The sequence below is a fragment of the Anomaloglossus baeobatrachus genome, chromosome 4, assembly GCF_048569485.1.
Source record: "Anomaloglossus baeobatrachus isolate aAnoBae1 chromosome 4, aAnoBae1.hap1, whole genome shotgun sequence".
Taxonomy (NCBI): Eukaryota; Metazoa; Chordata; class Amphibia; order Anura; family Aromobatidae; genus Anomaloglossus; species Anomaloglossus baeobatrachus.
The window spans coordinates 308727339-308746749 of record NC_134356.1 but is presented as its reverse complement, the minus strand read 5'-3'; the positions used below and the strand labels follow the sequence as shown (position 1 = coordinate 308746749).

The following is a 19411-nucleotide window of genomic DNA, read 5'->3' as shown; positions in this document are numbered from 1 at the left end:
TGCCACAGTGGCCAGAGCTCTTTAGGTCCGCTTATCCCCAAAAGAGACTTACCCCTGTCCCACACCCGGAATATCATAGCCAGTGTGGGATATCGTGCCCCATTTTATCTGTCTTTGTCCCACATCCAACCGGCAACCTGGGTATTTCCATACCGATCCCTCTCTCACTATATCACCACTGGTATCATACCCTCCTTCTTTGCCCCAACCCCTCAGATGTTGCATCTGGGAGGCTATATAGTATATATATGGGTTTGGTACCGCCAGTCCTCCCTCCTCCTTTCCCCGCTGTAGCACTTCCAGTCGAATCCTAGCTTGCTTTTTCTTCCAAATAAGTTCCCGGAATATTGTATTAATTTTTACAAAAAATTCGCTACATATCCACACTGGAGAATTATGTATAAGGTATAGTAATTGTGACATCATTACCATTTTAATTAAATTGGATATGCCGATATTTGATAGCGGCAAACGGCACCAGGTATGCACTTTTGCTCTGAATCGCTGTAACAGGGGTTCCAGATTTAGGGCCTGGAAATCCTTCGGGATTGGGCTGACAATTACTCCCAGATATTTAAACTCCCGGACCACAGGAACTGGAATCTGTAAGTCCGAAAAGTCCCCCGGAAGGGGGTCCAACGGCATTAAAGCCGACTTGGACCAGTTGATTCGTAGACCAGACCTCTGTCCAAATTCCCGAATGATATTCATTGCCAGCAAAATCGAGGAACGTAACCTGTCTAAATATAAGAGTAGATTGTCTGCATATAATGATATCTTTTGTTCCACGGCTCCACACCGAAATCCCTCTACCTCCCTGGATTTCCGTATTGCCACTGCCAACGGCTCCACTGCAGTCGCGAATAGCAAGGGCGAAAGCGGGCACCCCTGTCTAGTACCTCTTCCAAGAGGAGAATACTCGGAGACCCTGCCATTAACCCTAACCTTCGCCACCGGTGAGTCATATAGCAGTTTTACCCAATTTATGAATCTATGTCCAAAGCCCATTTTCCGAAGTACAGCCCACATATATTCCCATTCAAGGCTATCGAACGCCTTAGCGGCGTCTAAAGACAAAATTGCCCTTTCCCCCGGTACCTCAGAACTATGTTGAATTCCCAAATATAATTTCCTGAGATTCATAGATGTGGCTCTGCATGGAATGAATCCTGTCTGATCACTCTGCACTATAGATGAGATGACTCGGGACATCCTATTGGCGAGCACCTTGGCCAGCAATTTAATGTCTGTTTGTAGGAGAGAAATTGGTCGATACGAATCCGGGATCTCTGGATCTTTTCCGGGTTTTAATATTAAGACTATTAAGGCTTCCCTCATAGAGGGCGGGAGGACCCTCTGCCTTTCAGATTCTTCAAATACCTTAAGTAGTTTGGGTAGCAGTAAGGGTGCATACGTTTTATAAAACTCTCTAGGCAGGCCATCTGTTCCCGGAGCTTTTTCATTTTGTGTCTGGCCAAGCGCTTCCTCCAGTTCTTCCAATGAGATGTCCCGGTCCAGCAATTCCCTGTTTACATCACTCAGTGTAGGAAGAGAGAGCGCATCCAAATACTGCTCAATCTCAGTCTCCATGAGGTCACAGTCTGATGTGTATAGCCGCATATAATACCTCTTTATTTCTCTTATTATATCCTCGCTTTCTGTTACAAAGTCACCTGATTCCGTCTTTAACCTATTTATATAAGAAGATCCTTCCTGTGCTCTAATGACTGTGGCCAGTAGGTGCCCCACGCCCTCCCCCGCCATAAAATAATTTTGTTTAAGGAAATAGCGTTTATTTTCTGCCACCGACATGAGATTTTCTTTGAGTGACATCTGTGCCTTCTCTAGAGTGTTTTTAGTTTCTACTGTCGGGTTGAGCACCACCGCAGCCTCCGCATCAGATACCTTCTGAATCAGACTCTGGGTGTAACATTTGGTTTGATTTTTGCGTATGCATATTTCTCTAATATATATGCCCCTTACCACAGCTTTCATAGAGTCCCAAACTATGTGTGGCGGTGCAGAGCACTCATTAAGATGAAAGTATTCCAGAATGTTATCATATAAAGATCCCCCAATAAGCTGGATCCAGAAGGGATTAAGTTTCCAGATAGGCCTGGGCAGAGCGAGGGGGTTTCCCCATGCAAGCGTAACATGTAATGGTGAGTGATCAGATACACTTCTAGGTAGGTAGGCCACCTTTTGTGTATATGAGGCCATAAGTGCGTTTCCAATAGCCAAGTCTATCCGTGACATGGTGTGGTGGGAGCTAGAGTAACAGGAGAACTGTTTGGTTGTGGGGTGTTGGGCACGCCAAAGATCTACAAAACCCAGCTCTGTTAGCACTCTAGCAAATGAAGTCGGGGCGGCGTTCTCCAATATGTTTCCCGAGTGTAATTTATCTAGATAAGGATGTAAGTAATTATTAAAATCCCCTATCAAAAGCGTCGGCACAGATGGAAGGGAATCTAAAATAGACAATATCCTTTTTACCGGTTCGACTGAATATGGTGGAGGGATATATATCGCAACCAGAATAAATTGTATACCATACAGCGTGCAAAGCAAACATACAAATCTGCCCCCCGGGTCAATCACTGATTTGGTACATGAGAACGGGATGGATTTGTGCACCAACACACTCACACCCCGTGCATGGGTCGAGTATGTGGAATGATATTCATGCGCGATCCATCCCTTCCTCAGCCAATGAACATTATCCCTGACCATGTGGGTCTCGGAGAGACATAAAATAGCCGGTAAAAGTTTCTGTAGATGAGTAAATATAGCACATCTTTTGTTCGCATCTCCGAGCCCTCTAACATTCCACGCTACAATATTTAAAGATGTCGCCATAAGCGTAGACTAAGATATGATCCGGATACTTCATACCTGGAGGAGAGAGGCGTTCTCCACCGATTCTCAAAAACATTAGGTTTAGCGACACGACTGAGGCACACCACACTTCCCAAACAGATTGCATCATACAACAATAAACAAGAAAAACAAGGAGAGAGATAGGGCTCCGTACACCAGTGCGCAGTTCCTCTGCCCTCAAAATCAAGTGTATCTTACACATTTCTCCCAAATAGAGAGAATCAGGGCTAAAAATACGCCCCAAGTCCATGCAGGGAGGGGGGTCCACAGCTCGCTAGTGCAGCGAGTGTCCAGAATGAACCGGCCGTCTCCCAACCTGGATCCTAGATGAATTTAACTGTAATGAGCTCACCAGCATAGCGTCCCAAACAAAAACAACGCCTGGCGGCAGAAAGGGAAGTCTCAGGTATTCTTCCTCCTCAGGGATCTCTCATTGATATCCAACCAAGACAGCGCCGCCCCAGCCGTATCAAAAAAATGAGTCTCTCCTTTCGCAGCAATCCGCAGCTTAGCAGGGTACATCATGGAATATGGCACTTGTAGGTTGCGCAATCGTTTTTTGATCTCAATAAATTGCGCTCTTTTACGTTGCACTTCCATGGAGAAATCAGGAAATATTGATATCTTCCTCCCATCAATTGCAAGTTCTTTGATATCTCTGGATCTTTATAGTGCAGTAGTTTAATCAGAATAGGACGTGGGGGTGCTCCCGGCTGTGGGGCACGCGCAGGGACCCTGTGCGCTCTTTCAATGGTGAAAAAAGAGGATAGTATGTCTTTTCCCATGGTGTCTTTAAGCCATTTTTCAAAGAAATTCAGTGGGTCATTGCCCTCCATCCTCTCTGGGACCCCCACCAGTCTCAAATTACTTCTGCGGGAGCGGTTCTCTAAATCATGCACCTTGTTTAGCAGTGTGGAGATATTTTGCGTGGCCTTTCTCAGCTCTCGTGACATTGGTGGTAATTTATCCTCTGTTGTACTCACTCTTTCCTCCAGCTCCCCCATTCTGACAGTCATCCCTTGCAGCTCACGTTTAATACAGGCCATATCTGAGGTGACAGTTCCCATCTGGCTGCTTAGAGTGGCCAATGTGGTATTGCAAGAGTTAATTGCTGCCAGAATGTCTCTCAGTATGGCCTCAGTGAAAACAGGTGTTGTTTGCTCCACATCTCCCCCTCCTCCCTCTGCCAGCGCAGGCCTCAGTGTCTGCATATCTTGTGCTGCTTAACATGCAGGGCCCATGGTACTCACAGTCTCACCGTCGGTTATGTTTTCTCCCTGCTCCAGGGCCCGTTCAGCGCTGCCATCGGGTGCCTCGTTGTAGGTAGGCTCTGTGCCAGGGGCCACTCTGGCAAACCGCTCCAACCTGCTTGCTACTCTCCCACTGCTCCAGCTCGGGATGGTGTGGATGCCGGCGGCGCCATATTGGATTCTTCAGAGGCGCGCTCCTACGCGTCTCTGTCCCTTTTATTGCTGCTGCGGGTCGGCATATCCTGGCTGTGCTCGCTTCCCCGGGTGTTATAAGTAGTGTTGCAGACCTCCATGGTCGGTAGTGCCTGTCAGCAAGGCCGGTGTGCAGGATATTTCAGGATCCAGGCAGGAGCTCACCAACACTGCTTCCTCTCTACATGAGGTCCAGGCCACGGCCTTAAGATGATTTTTCACAGTAGATGGTGAATTCAGGAGATGGGGGGTAGGGGAAGTAGTGCTTGATAAATAGAGAAGTAGACTGATTTATCTGATACACTACAAAGTTTCTAATAATTATCTGTACTATGATTTCAGAAAATTAAACTGAAACTACAGTTCTATTTTAAGTAATTTAAAGGTTGAAGGGAATCTGTCAGCAGGTTTTTGCTGTGTAATTTGAGAGCAGCATGATGTAGCACCTAAAAGCTTGATTTCAAGGATGTGTCACTTACTAGGACATGTGTTGTTGTTTCAATAAAATCAGTGTTTTATCAGCAGGGGATTATCTATACAGGACTATCTTCCTCATGAATCCTAGTCCACTGCTCTGATTAACCCCCCACCACTAGTAAGCAGCTTTCTGTCACTGTACACAGAAAGCTGCAAATAAATAGTGTGGGCGGGGTTATTCAGGGTCAACATTATGTTATGAGCACTGCTAAATGGCTCACAGGATTCTTTGGGACCATGTCTTTAGTCTGCTCTGCATTATTATCCTTTGAGTAATGCGCCTTGGTAATAACAATACAAATTTGCACTAAATTAAAAGGCCTACACCTCTGGAACTGTTTTGCAGATTGAAACAAACAAGCATTCAAGAGGGCAGTGTGAATAAAATAGGGGCAAGAACTGGACTCTTTTAACCTTGTGACTGGTCCTCTTCAAGTTTGTGTTCACATGGAATGGTAATGCTGCAGCTTTAAACCACAGCAGCACTGTGCCGCTGCAGTCTTAAAACTGTTTCCCTGCACAATCACTTAAAGGGGTTGTCCACTATTTAGACAACGCTTTTTTTAAGTACTATATTTCCAAGTGTAAATTAAAAATAACATATACTCACCTCCTGCACAAGCATCGTTCCAGCAATGTTGGCTCTCCAAAGGCACATGACATTGTTATGCAGCCTATCACATGTTGCTGATGGGTTGCTTCACTCAAACTTTCTTCAGATTAACTCCGGATGTCCGAAGAGTGTGAGATCCACCGGTCATTAGCAGCCACTGATTGGATGCGGTGCTCACATGGCAAAAAACATTGTTTTGTAAGCCTGGAATGTGTGGCCAATTGTAATGGTTGTTTTACCTCAAAATTAACTGGGTATGCAGAGAGACAACGGAAAGTCCATGACAGTTCAGAGCTGCTGAATCTGAAAGCCGCAGCAAGACCATGTGTGTGAACACAGCCTAATTGTAAATGTTATATGGCTAATAGTTGAGAGATTAGGTGTGGTGTCACAAAGGAGGCAAATGGGTTACAGGAATGTGTTGGCTGTACATCAGTCAGAACACGAGTATTGTGTAGAAGAAAAAAATAAAGAAAATGTCAAAGATAGGACACAGGTCATTTGTGTGCTGGAAGATCATTTGGGGCTAATCACTGCAGTCACTGAGAATGCTGTTTTTAGAATGAAATAATCATATAATTTTAGTTCAAAGATTTCTTCTTTCTAATATAATTTTGAAGTGACCTTTCCGAAACAATTTTTTTTTAGATCTTCCTTTGTGTGACCTGTTTCAGAAAATGATAACCCTCTGTGCTATAGTAATTTTCTCCTTTTTGATGTGCTTCTGTAGATAAGAGGCAGACAAAATTACTTTGAGTAAATGTTGAATTTTTACGCAGGTTAGAGGTAGCTGTCTTTTGGGAAAGCATACTCTTACTCATAAATTACTTTTTCCGTATGCCCCTATAGAAAATATATAGGATGAAGGTGATATTAAAAAGGGGTTGCTAAGAACTGTGATATTGATGATCTATTCTTAAAATAGTGATACAAGTGGGCTCGCAGCACACCAATGAGGACAGAAGGGCAGTAAAGCCTTAAACATAGTCAGGCACAGCGTCAGAAAAGCCAAGGAGTCCACTTGGTAATACACATATAATAAAGTATTGACAGCATCCAAAAGTGTGTGAAAAGGGTGCAACAGCTCGTTTAATCCACCATAAGTGCGACTTTTCATCTATCAATAGGTCTTTTTTCAAGCTTGATAATTGCTTGATAAAGACCTATGCAAGGTCAAAACGTTGCCCTTATGGTGGATTAAACAAGCTGTTTGCACCTTTTTCACACACTTTTCAATGATGTCAATTTTTCCTATTCTTAAAATAGCTATGGGTAAGATAGGCAAGTGGTAAGTTGTGTATTTATTTCTTTCACCGAATGCTATGGGGTGAGGCGGTGTGCATAGAAAAAGGCTTTGCTTTTTGACAAGGGGTTGTCCAAAAAATATCCCTGTCTCGGGAGTATCAAGAGGATTTGTTTTGTTAAATAAAGAAGCCATAGCTTTTAACACATAGTCCAAAAAGTATCCCTTTTTTGGGAAAAAGAAGCTTTGCCATTTTAACAGGCTGTCCAAAAATTATCTTTATTTTGGGTTGAGCACCCGGTTTGCTGTTTGGAAAGTGAAAAAGGAATGGCTTTGTACCAAGCCATGAAATATATCAGTTTTGTGAGAGCAGCTTCAGGTATATTTACCCTGTACAGCCTTGGATTCATAGCAGCAGTACAGTATATAAATAGAATACAATGAATAAACAGGAGATGTGTGTGCTTATCTTTCAGCAGTAACAACATCACAGTATAGATTATGATGGTGCAGGAAAGAACATATCCAACTATGTAGGGCCAGCAGTGGCAACAGCAGCCTCTCAGTATAAAATGATAGACAGAAAAGAGAGACCCAGCTTAATGATGGGCACTCACACTGGAAGTGTATGGAATAATAGACATGCCGGGATATACTACACCGTGTGCAGAATTATTAGGCAAATGAGGATTTTTATCACATTATAATTTTTATACATGTTGTCCTACTCCAAGCTGTGTATGTATATATATATATATATATATATATATATATATATATAATCAATTAAGTAAATCAGGTGATGTGCATCTCTGTAATGAGGAGGGATGTGGTGTAATGGCATCCACACCCTATATAAGGTGTGCTTAATTATTAGGTATCTTTCTTTCCTTTGGCAAAATGGGTCAGAAGAGAGATTTGACGGGCTCTGAAAAGTCCAAAATTGTGAGATGTCTTGCAGAGGGATGCAGCAGTCTTGAAATTGCCAAACATTTGAAGCGTGATCACCGAACAATCAAGCGTTTCATGGCAAATAGCCAACAGGCTCGCAAGAAGCGTGTTGGGCAAAAAAGGCGCAAAATAACTGACCATGAATTGAGGAAAATCAAGCGTGAAGCTGCCAAGATGCCGTTTGCCACCAGTTTGGCCATATTTCAGAGCTGCAACGTTACTGGAGTATCAAAAAGCACAAGTTGTGTCATACTCAGGGACATGGCCAAGGTAAGAAAGGCTGAAAATCGACCACCTTTGAACAAGAAACATAAGATAAAACGTCAATACTGGGCCAAGAAATATCTTAAGACTGATTTTTCAAAGGTTTTATGGACTAATGAAATGAGAGTGACTCTTGATGGGCCAGATGGATGGGCCAGAGGCTGGATCAGTAAAGGGCAGAAAGCTCCACTCCAACTCAGATGCCAGCAAGGTGGAGGTGGATTACTGGTATAGGTTGGTATCATCAAAGATAAACTTGTGGGATCTTTTCGGGTTGAGAATGGAATGAAGCTCAACTTCCAGACCTACTGACAGTTTCTGGAAGACAACTTCTTCAAGCAGTGGTACAGGAAGAAGTCGGTATCATTCAAGAAAAACATGATTTTCATGCAGGACAATGCTCCTTCACATGCATCCAACTACTCCACAGCGTGGCTGACCAGTAAAGGTCTAAAAGATGAAAAAATAATGACATGGCTCCCTTGTTCACCTGATCTGAACCCCATAGAGAACCTGTGGTCCCTCATAAAATGTGAGATCTACAGGGAGGGAAAACAGTACACCTCTCGGAACAGTGTCTTGGAGGCTGTGGTGGCTGCTGCATGCAATGTTGATCGTAAACAGATCACGCAACTGACAGAATCTATGGTAGGCTGTTGAGTGTCATCATAAAGAAAGGTGGCTATATTGGTCACTAATTATGAGGGGGGTTGTTTTTGTATTTCAGAAATCTTTATTTCTAAATTTTGTGCAGTTATACTGGTTTAAATGGTAAAAATAAACAAGTGAGATGGGAATATATTTGGTTTTTATTAAGTTGCCTAATAATTCTGCACAGTAATAGTTACCTGCACAAACAGATATCATCCTAAGATAGCCAAATCTAAAAAAAAACACTCCAATGATTCCTGATTGAGAACATAGTTGTTGATCAATAATAAAAAAAATCCTCTAAAATACAACTTGCCTAATAATTCTGCACACGCTGTATAGCAATAGATGAATTCAAATCGTGATTGATCAATGCCTGATTTATGTAAGTTTTTTTTTACTCTTGCGTAGGGCAATCTGATCCTTTTGCTGAATACCCTTTCTTTCAGTATATTGAAGGTTGGACAATACAGTATGGGTCCAATGATCCAATCTGTTAACCCTGATGTCCATGAGGTTGGGGCTCAGGGTATCTGTCAGAGAAAGGGCACAGTCCAGGTATAACTAAACTTAATTTCTTAGGTGGTACATTTATTAAGGGTGTCAGGTTGGCACTGCAGCAAATAACACATCTGGTCCTTCATGTTATAAATACTGTAATTATTGCTGGTTCAGCTACTTATTGTAGCCCTAGCATTCTCACAGGCAAAAAAGCATTGCCTTTGTGGGAAACAGCGGTTGCTGATAAGCAAATAAATGATATCGGGGTAATGTGCCAATTTTTACTCCCATTTGGAATACATAAAATGTCCACCAATTTGCTTTTATATAAGGGTCTAAAAGCATGGCTATACCATCTCTTTGATGGTAACGATATGCTTTTCATCCAAGAAGAAATCAAGCATACAGCTTGTCATTTTTGCCAGCTTGACCAACAGCTCTGTTGGTTCACTTTCTGCACCCCTCTGCAATAGTTAGCCGTCAGGGCAAGGATCATTAACAGTACACTGACTGTCAGCCTCATTACCTGTAGATGACTGAGGTAACTTTATATCTACCTGCACATCCACCTGCTGCACCTGCACCTCCCCCTCATGCCCATACTGCAGCATAACATTGACCTTGATTGAGGGTCCTCAACAGTCCCAGAGTGGGATTGACTATGTACAAGTTTCTGCTCTGTCCTCCATCCCTTTTTGCATAATTGAATTTTTTTCCAATTTAAGTATGAGGGGGGTGACATTGTTGATCACACAGTTCGCCTACTCAAAAAGTTATAAGACTCTGCTAAGGACTTCAGTAGATGAAATGCATCCCTAATCAGCTGTGAAGTGTGGCTTTCAAAGGATTGCAAGTTTAAGTTCATCTCTTTCAGTAAATCAACAGGAAGAAAATGTTTTTGTGAAACTACATTTTCTTAAGGTGGCTTTACACGCTACGAGATCGCTAAAGCGATCAGGTTAGTGTCACAGAATTTGTGACGCACATCCGGCCGCTTTAGCGGTGTTGTGTGTGACACCAATGCGATTTTGAATCGTCGCAAAAACGTTCAAAATTGCTCATCGGTGACATGCCCCCCTCTTCCCAATTATTGTTGCTGCTGCAGTAACTATGTTGTTTGTCGTTCCTGCGGCAGCACACATCACTCTGTGTGACGCCGCTGGAATGACAAACATCTCCTTACCTGCATCAACCGGAAAAGAAGGAAGGAGGTGGGCGGCATGTTCCGGACGCTCATCTCCTCCCCTCCTTTTCTATTGGGCGGCGGTTCAGTGACGCTGCTGTGACGCTGAACGAACCGCCCCCCTTAGATAGGAGGTGGTTCGCCGGTCACAGCGACATCGCAGAGCAGGTATGTGCGTGTAACGCTGCCGTAGCAATAATGTTCGCTACGGCAGCGATCACCACATATCGTGCCATCGACGGGGGTGGGTGCTATTGCACGCAACATCGCTAGCCGATGCTAGCGATGTCGCAGCGTGTAAAGCGGCCTTTAGTCCTTGAAATGAAGTGTGATGGTTTAGAGGACAACTAAGGGGTAGAGCGGATCGAAGTGTCATTGACAGAATTAAAAGTCTGCAACTCTAAAATATTAAATGTTATAGTTCCGAAAGAGAACACTGACTCAAGCTGACAGTGTCACTATAAGGGGGTCACATCATTCTACTGTGACTGAGATTAATAATGTGTAATCATGTGCAATATGTTTTCCATAAGCATTCTACTACCTCCCATTTTATTTCCCTTCCGGAGGAAAAGGAGGCCCATTAGGACCTGTGTTTTGTAGTCTTTCCTGGATGGCTGGTAAAATGGTGGTGCAGCTGCTGCTAATGGCTCCCACATTCCTAGTGGCGCTATGTTTTTTTTTTTCTTTTACACTACCTTGTCTGTTGCAATTGACACTTTTTACTATACATGTTCTACAACACCATGAGCAAGTTTTCACAATCTTTACGAGCCCAATATTTCAAGCCTTGCCAAAAGGACTAAACAAGAAATGCTAGGTAGGCACGTGTCTAATAAGCCCAATGCAACATCAGACTGCTATATTTCTGCGGTGTGTACGAGTGTTAAATTAAAATAGGCATTATGGTGAAGCCCACAAGGCCACTCTTAATGGGAACCAATCACCAGGATTTTTTCGTATATAAGCTAAAGCCAGTGCTATGTGGGCACTATCAGGCTGATTCTATACATACCTGTAGTGGTCAGCTCGGATGCTTAGGCGTTGAAATACAAGAAAGTAAAGTTTATAAAACGAGCTGCTTCTTGAGTGACAGTTGCACTGGAGCAGATAATATATTCATGGTTATCCCCTCCCCCTGTTAAAATTAGCATAAGCATTATACAAATGACTCACTTTATCTAGCAGGACCTGTGGTGAGGTCTTACCCATGTGACCAGAAGGGGCTGGGCCTTAGCCACCAAAGCTGGATACCAGGTCACATGGGTATGACCTCACACAGGTCCTTCCACAGACACAGTGAATCGTTTCTTTAAAACTTATGCTAATTCTAACAGAGGGAGGGGATAACTATGAATATATTATCTGCTCCAGTGTAACTGTCACTCAAGAAGCTGTTCATTTCATAAACTTTACTTTCTTGGATTTCAAAACCTGAACATCCGAGCTGACTGTGACGACATGGACTCTGAGTGCCTAGCATGGGTTAACTTTCTTAATATTCAGCCAGACATGAAGACAGTTTGTTTATAGATGGGGGATAATCCCTCACTGTTCTACAAGACTTTTGGTAGTTTAGTATTGAAGTTTTTGTTGACTCATGTAATTGTTTTGGCCACTGAAGACCAGACACCCAGATAACTCAATTATGCAAACTTCCCATTGTATTACTAAGTGAATTGCTAGATGTGATGTAACTTACCTGTCTCACCCTTGTCTCTGGATATTTGAATATAGCTTGAAATTCATCCAATAAGAGAAGCAACCTTGTACAACCAATCCGATAAGGGCACATGGCTATAAAAGGGGACTTCTTGGAGTCTTCAGGTTGTTGATGGATGTTGCATGATCCAATCTAAACTCTTAGGAGCTGTCTAGGGGATCAGAACCAGGATGCCTTGTGTACTCGGTCTAGGGACTTTGGCTCTGACTAGAGGATCACTTGGCTACATGGATTCAATCTAGGGACTCCGATTCCGATTGGAGACCGTACCAGAGTCTAGGGATTTCGACTCTGGCTGCCAGGATTATATAACATCATCATACCAGAGACTACTTTAGGAAGAAACCCAGGTTGGGTCAATTTGGTCACTTGGCTTCAGACTTTGCAGACCTCACCCAGCTTCCTAAATCTGGCATTATTCCATTCTCGGTGGGTGCCCGCCAAAAGCTGGGTGCTGCTGGATTGGAGTAAGTAGCTCTGGAATCTCTGAGGCACGGACATTCTAAATCCATGGTGAGCCAGCAGAAGGGTGAGAAACTGTTGCCTGTTACATTTGTGTGTTTTGCTGGTTATGTGTTATGTGCCGTTAATTGTTTGGGGATCCAATAAAGTCTTAATATTGTGATTCCTTCACCCTGTGTTGTCTGAGTAGTGTTCCGCCCACGGTTAAGGAGGTCGGCGTTCAGTCATGATGAGCCTTGGGCCATGCTGTCTTTCTAAAGGCGGCCGGGCCAGCGGACGAGAGCACCCACTGACCTCGTGTCTCCACACTGACCACTACAGGTGTGTAGAGAATCAGCCTGATAGTGCCAGTATAGCACTGGCTTTAGCTTATATACAAATTTCCTGGTGATTGGTTCCCTTTAAAGTCATTTGAACGTTCTGTCAGTGATACAATCTTCTGTAATACGTAAAATGGAAGTGGCCATTTTTTGGCAATTCTTATGAATTAAATTGCAGATTATACAAATTTGCTTGTACCTGTGCATTTCATAAAATTCTAAACATTCAGCTTGAATTGAATAAATTTGCTCAAATCTCAAGTGTTCCATACGCTACCTAATTTTTAAACAGATTTTAATAAATGTGTTTAATTGCACAGTACTTTAATCTATAGTGCATTGATTTTTAGTTTATTTAGAAAGTTACAGTGTATTCTATATAGTTTTAATATAAAGGTGATGCACAGCTTTCTCTCTCTTTAACAGCCTGGTGAAGCAGTTAAAAACGCTTCAAACCTAGATTGAAGCTTGATTGGTAATGGAGACCATAGGTCAGGGAACCATCAAGAATTACATTATTGTATATTCTGTTCGGCATAAATGGAATTTCCATTAGTTGCTACGGTAGCACAAGCATAGTAAAAGACAAGCTAAAATTAAAAAGAACAGAATGTTACCAAGGTTAAAAATACAATGTGACGTTGTTACTATTCTTTTCACTAAGTTTTAAGTTTAGTCGTTTATATGGAGAAATTATCATTCCAAGATAACGTTAAAAATAATAGGCCATACATACGTTTCAGGAATGTTTTAATAGACTTTTATTTTTCCAGAAAGTACGGTACGTTTTAGCATTTAGCAAAAAAGAAAAGACTACCATAGACAATGAAAAGGAATATCAAATGTGAACGTGAGATAAATAGAACCAAATTTAAAAACCAGATTATAATTTTTTGCCCTTAATATAAAATCATTATCATAACATTTTGTATACTTAATTCCATCATTTACAGTAATGCACATTTGAACGCTCATGTCACTAATTAAAAATTTCACTCATCTCTCAAGAGTCACCGCTAGGTACCAAATTTGTATTAAATTAATGAACTCTATTTACTTGACAATAATTAACTATAGCAATTTTCTAAGATAGGAAAAAGTCCAACTGGGAAAAACGTCATAAAGTAATAGAAAACTCTTCGGATAATTCCTGTGCATGCCTGCACCAATGCTTCCCACCATCCCTTGTTTACTTTGCTGCAACAATTGCCTACCTTCATGACCGCTGCAGTCCATTAATGTCCGTTTTTTTCTGTTCTTGGAAACATCCCTTGACTTTACAACTATACAGCGGACTTTACACGCATTTGCTGGCGATGTTGAGCGCGATAGCACCCGCCCCCGTCGTATGGCCGATATGTGGTGATCGCTGCCGTAGCGAACATTATCGCTACGGCAGCGTCGCATGTACTTACCTGCCCTGCAACGTCGCTCTGGCCAGTGAACCGCCTCCTTTCTAAGGGGGCGGTTCGTGCGACGTCACAGCAACGTCACATGGCAGGCGTCTAATAGAAGCGGAGGGGTGGAGATGAGCGGGACCTAACATCCCGCCCACCTCCTTCCTCCCGCATTGGCGGTGGAGGCAAGTAAGGAGATGTTCGACGATCCTGCGGTGTCACACACAGCGATGTATGGTGCCGCAGGAGCGACGAACAACATCGCTAATAAGCGGAGAACAATTTTTTGTTTCAGGACGACCTCTCCGCGGCAAACGATTTTGAACGCTTTTGGCTTTTGCGATCGTTTAAGGTCGCTCATTAGTGTCACATACTGCGATATCATTAATGACGCCGGATGTGCATCACAAACACCGTGACCCCGACAATAATTCATTAACGAAATCGTAGCGTGTAAAGCCACCTTAAGTCCTCTTCTACTGATGACCACTACATTATCTCTTTGCTGTATTATTACACTATCATATTCTCCTATCTCATTCACCTATAATAACCAGTATAAGTGTGCCAGTGCAATCTACAGTTTTATAGTCAGTGCGGACAGTCAAAAGTTTGGACACATATATAGATATGTTGATCTCCCTAAGGTCAACAATGCTTGCTTAAGTAGTCTTTTACTAGGCATTGCCCCCACTAGCCAGATTCCTACTCCACACTGATGAGGGGCAAATACCCCGAAACGGCTGTCTGTGGATGGATACCATGTTTGGTATAGGTGGTCTCCTTGACTGGAGACTGCCCTTCCCGTGGTTGTTCCTTCCCGGTGAAAGACCTGGCTAGTCTCCTAGGAGCGTTGAGAAACACGTGATGGTGTCTCTGCGGCTTTCTCATTTGCATACTTCCCAGGGGGCGTTGCTCTAGAATCACTGCGTTGAGAAACATGTGATGGAGTCTCCGCAGTGGATATGTTGATGTCCCTAAGGCCAACAATGCTTGCTTAAGTAGTCTTTTACTAGGCATTGCCCCCACTAGCCAGATTCCTACTCCACACTGATGAGGGGCAAATACCCCGAAACGGCTGTCTGTGGATGGATACCATGTTTGGTATAGGTGGTCTCCTTGACTGGAGACTGCCCTTCCCGTGGTTGTTCCTTCCCGGTGAAAGACCTGGCTAGTCTCCTAGCAGCGTTGAGAAACACGTGATCGTGTCTCCGCGGCTTTCTCATTTTCAAAAGTTTGGACACAACTGTTTATGCAGTGGTTTTCCATGCACTAATTAGAAATCTAAGGTTTAACACACATATTTTGGCTTGTTTCACATGTTTCTTTACTCTTTGTTTCTATATGTGTCCCTTCTTCGTTTTTCTGTATTCATTCTGAATCTAGAATGTGCACATTACAATAAGAACAAAGAAAACCACTGCATGAACAGATGTATCTAAACTTTTGACTGGTACTGTGTGTATTTAGGCAGGTACACAGTTGCTCTATAAGATTTTCTCATATAAGCTGTATATAAGAAATATATGTAAACGTTTTAAGCAGGTGTCAAAGAAAAATGCTGCAAAGTAAAAGTGCTTTAAAGGAAACCTGTCACCACTTTTTTGGCGTATAAGCTGCGACCACCACCACCGAGCTCTTATATACAGCATTCTAACATGCTGTATATCAGAGCCCAGGCCAGGGGTATAGCGTAAAAAACACTTTATAATACTTACCTAATGGTCGCGCGGTGGGCCTTATAGGTGTCTCGGTTGTCCGGCGCCGCCTCTTTTGTCCATCTTTGTGCTCCTTCTTCTCTAGCCGCGGTGCATGACGGGTCCGACGTCATCCACACTCGCCAGCATTCAGGTCCTGAGCAGGACAGATCAAAGTATTGTAGTGCGCCTGCGCAGGACCGGCGAGTGTGTATGATGCAGCGGCGTCATGCACCCAGGCTTCAGAAAGAGGACGAAGATGGCCGAAAGAGGCGGCGCCAGCATCAGACAACGGAGACGCCCATAAGGCCCACCGCAGCGACCGTTAGGTAAGTATTATAAAGTGTTTTTTATGTTATACCCCCAGCCTGGGCTCTTATATACAGCATGTTAGAATGCTGTATATAAGAGCCCGGTGGTGGTGGCCGCAGCTTATAGGCCAAAAAAGTGGTGACAGGTTCCCTTTAAAAAGTAATTCACATGAAAGAAAGAAAGGACGATCAAGAATCATCAACAAACTCATCTTAGGTAGAAAATCTAATATTCTGGATATCGTGGTGCTCCACCTAAAAAGTAGTAGATGAACCAAAATAACAAAAAACAAAAAAAGGTGGCACTCACCATCCCATAATCAGTACCCGTTTAGGTATAGTTCCACACAAAATGTCCGTCGTCCATAACGCTGCCTACATTCTGCTGCCTTAATGTTTTAATTTGGGCTCGAATAACAGGTTTTTATGGGATGATGAGTGCCACCTTTTTAGTTTCTTGTTGTTTTGGCTCATACTTTAAAAAGTAGAAGTTAATACTTTGTTTATCACTTAAAATGCAAATTGAATGAACAAAAGAGAAAATCACATCAGTTTATGGTGTGACCACACATTGCCTTCAAAATAGCATCACTTGTTCTAGGAGTACACTTCCACCTAGTCTGAAATGTTGTAGGATTATAGTTAGCTGTATGAGTAAAAAAATTCACTAACGAAGTGGTAAAATGATTAATATTTTCATATGTATGATGAAGCACAGCAATTAACTGAACCAGAAACAACTGTGTAGGAGGTTTAAAACTGGGTGAGCAGTTAAAGTATGGGCAGTGAGTGGGGTTAGTGGATCCACTGGACTACAGGGGGGACCCGGGCTTACTGTTAAACAGGAAGGGCTTAACTAAGTGCCTACCATGAGGCGGACCCCAAGTACTAATCCCAGAGCATTCACTGGGACTGTGACAACTGACCCTCAGAACAGGTAACAAATTCAGGTACGGGCACAGGTATCAGCAGGTGCAGTCAGGATGACTGTGGCAAACAGGCAGGTAGGTACCGACAGGTATGTTGAGTACGGCAGGGACAGATAGGTATGGGAAGGCAGGTACAGGTGACTGACACAGGGATAAACAGGACCTGACAACTAACTAGCAGGCTGGTAGCCAAGTTAACTAAGGACATTGCACATGCACCTCCCTTAATGGGAAGGTGCCTTAAATAGATAGTGCCTCTCAGCCACAGGCATTTCCTGTTATTAGCGTACTAGCCCTTTAAGAGAAGGGCCAGTGTGCGTGTGCCCTAAGCACACTCCCAAGACACTTGAGCTGTGTGCACAGGCCCCCAGAAGGTAGAGATAGAAGGAGCACATGTGGACAGACGCACGGCAGCAGGGGAGGAAGCAACCCTCCTGGGGCGGTGAGTAAGTTGGCATCCCTGCAGGGATACTGGCACTACACCATGGCAAGACTTTGTACATTAACAACACAAAGGTAATTATTCCATATCAGAAAAGTCTCTCCCAGGGCAAAGATTTCAAAGCAGTTTGGTGTTTCAAGATGTGCAACGTTTATTACTGTAGATGTAGTGATCGGCAATGGAAACTTGGTGCAGCAGATGAAAGACATGCAGCCACGTACACGTATCTACTGTTCTAAGAAGCATGGCCCAAAGTAGTTTTTCTGGAAAAATTTCATCCAAAAAACCATTCTTTCAGTGTGTGAACAAGGTTAAGTAACTCAACTATGCACAAAAACATAGGAACTGGGGTACAAAAAAACCCGACAGCAGTTGTTCTGGACTGATGAATAAAAATGTGAAATATTTGGCTGTAACAGAAGGCAATTTACTTGACAAAGGTCTGGCTAGCATTTAGATCATGAGTATCTGCAGGCATCAGTCAAGCATGGTGAAGATTTCTTCCACGTTGGAAGATACATTTCAGTAAATGAGGTTGGGGATTTGGCCAGGATTAACAGTGTCCTCAATGCCAAGAAATGCAGACAGATACCTGTCCAACATGCAATACTGTCAGGTAGGCGTCCAATGGATTATTCTGCAGTAGGACAATGACCCCAAACATACAGCCAATGTGATTACATTATCTTGGACACAAGGAAGAACAAGAAGTCCTGAAAGAGATGATATGGCCCCTACATGGCTCCAATCTTAATAATATTGAGTCTGTGGGAATCCATGAAGAAACAAAAAGATTTGTGCCAGCCTAGATTAACAGAAGATCTGCGGTAAGTTTTCCAAGACATTTGAAACAATCTCTCTTCCAAGTTTATTCAATAACTTTATGCAAGTTTCTAGAAGAATTGATGCTTTGATGTTGTTTTGAAGGCAAAGAGAGGCCACACTAAATAGTGATTTGATTTGGATTTCTCTTTTGTTCATTCACTTTGCATTTTATTAATTGATAAAAATAAACTATTAATACTTCTATTTTTTAACGCATGCTTACTTTTGCAGCATTTTTTCTGCCCATGACTAAAACGGTTTTTAGTACTGCATGTACAGTACAGACCAAAAGTTTGGACACACCTTCTCATCTCTAGAACAACTGTTAAGAGGAGACTTTGTGCTGCAGGCCTTCATGGTAAAATAGCTGCTAGGTAACCGCTCGTAAGGACAGGCAACAAGCAGAAGAGACTTGTTTGGGCTAAAGAACACAAGGAATGGACATTAGACCAGTGGAAATCTGTGCTTTGGTCTGATGAGTCCAAATTTAAGATGTTTGGATCCAACCACCGTGTCTTTGTTGAAAAGGTACTAACAAATAAGGAATAACGTTTGGAACTCCATTCTATGTCTGAACTGGGTGCAAAAACCTAAAAAAGCATCACTATATGGAGATAAGGTATGCACACCACTGACTATGCAAGGGGAATACATGTAATAGCAGAAACTGCTGTGTGAATACTGACATGAAAAATTCAATAGCTATATATAGTAATGCAGGTTCCATTTTTCCTATTTCATTCTTACATATAGCTATTGAATTTTTCATGTCAGTATTCACACAGCAGTTTCTGCTATTACATGTATTCCTCTTTGTTGAAAAGGTGACTGGATGGACTCTACATGGCTGGTTCCCACCGTGATGCATGGAGGAGGATGTGTGATGGTGTGGGGGTGCTTTGCTGGTGACACTGTTGGGGATTTATTCAAAATTGAAGGCATACAGAACCAGCATGCCTACTACAGCATCTTGTAGCGGCGTGCTATTCCATCCGGTTTGCGTTTAGTTGGACCATCATTCATTTTTCAACAGGACAATGACCCCAAACACACCTCCAGGCTGTGTAAGGGCTATTTTACTAAGAAGGAGAGTGATGCGGTGC

The 19411-nt window shown here is 42.8% G+C and overlaps 1 protein-coding gene across 2 annotated transcripts in view; it reads left to right on the top strand.

The window, feature by feature from the left end:
- TMEM117 (transmembrane protein 117) overlaps window positions 1–19411 on the top strand; it is a 478554-nt gene that overhangs the window by 298501 nt on the left and 160642 nt on the right. The gene's annotated exons all lie outside the window — the stretch shown is intronic.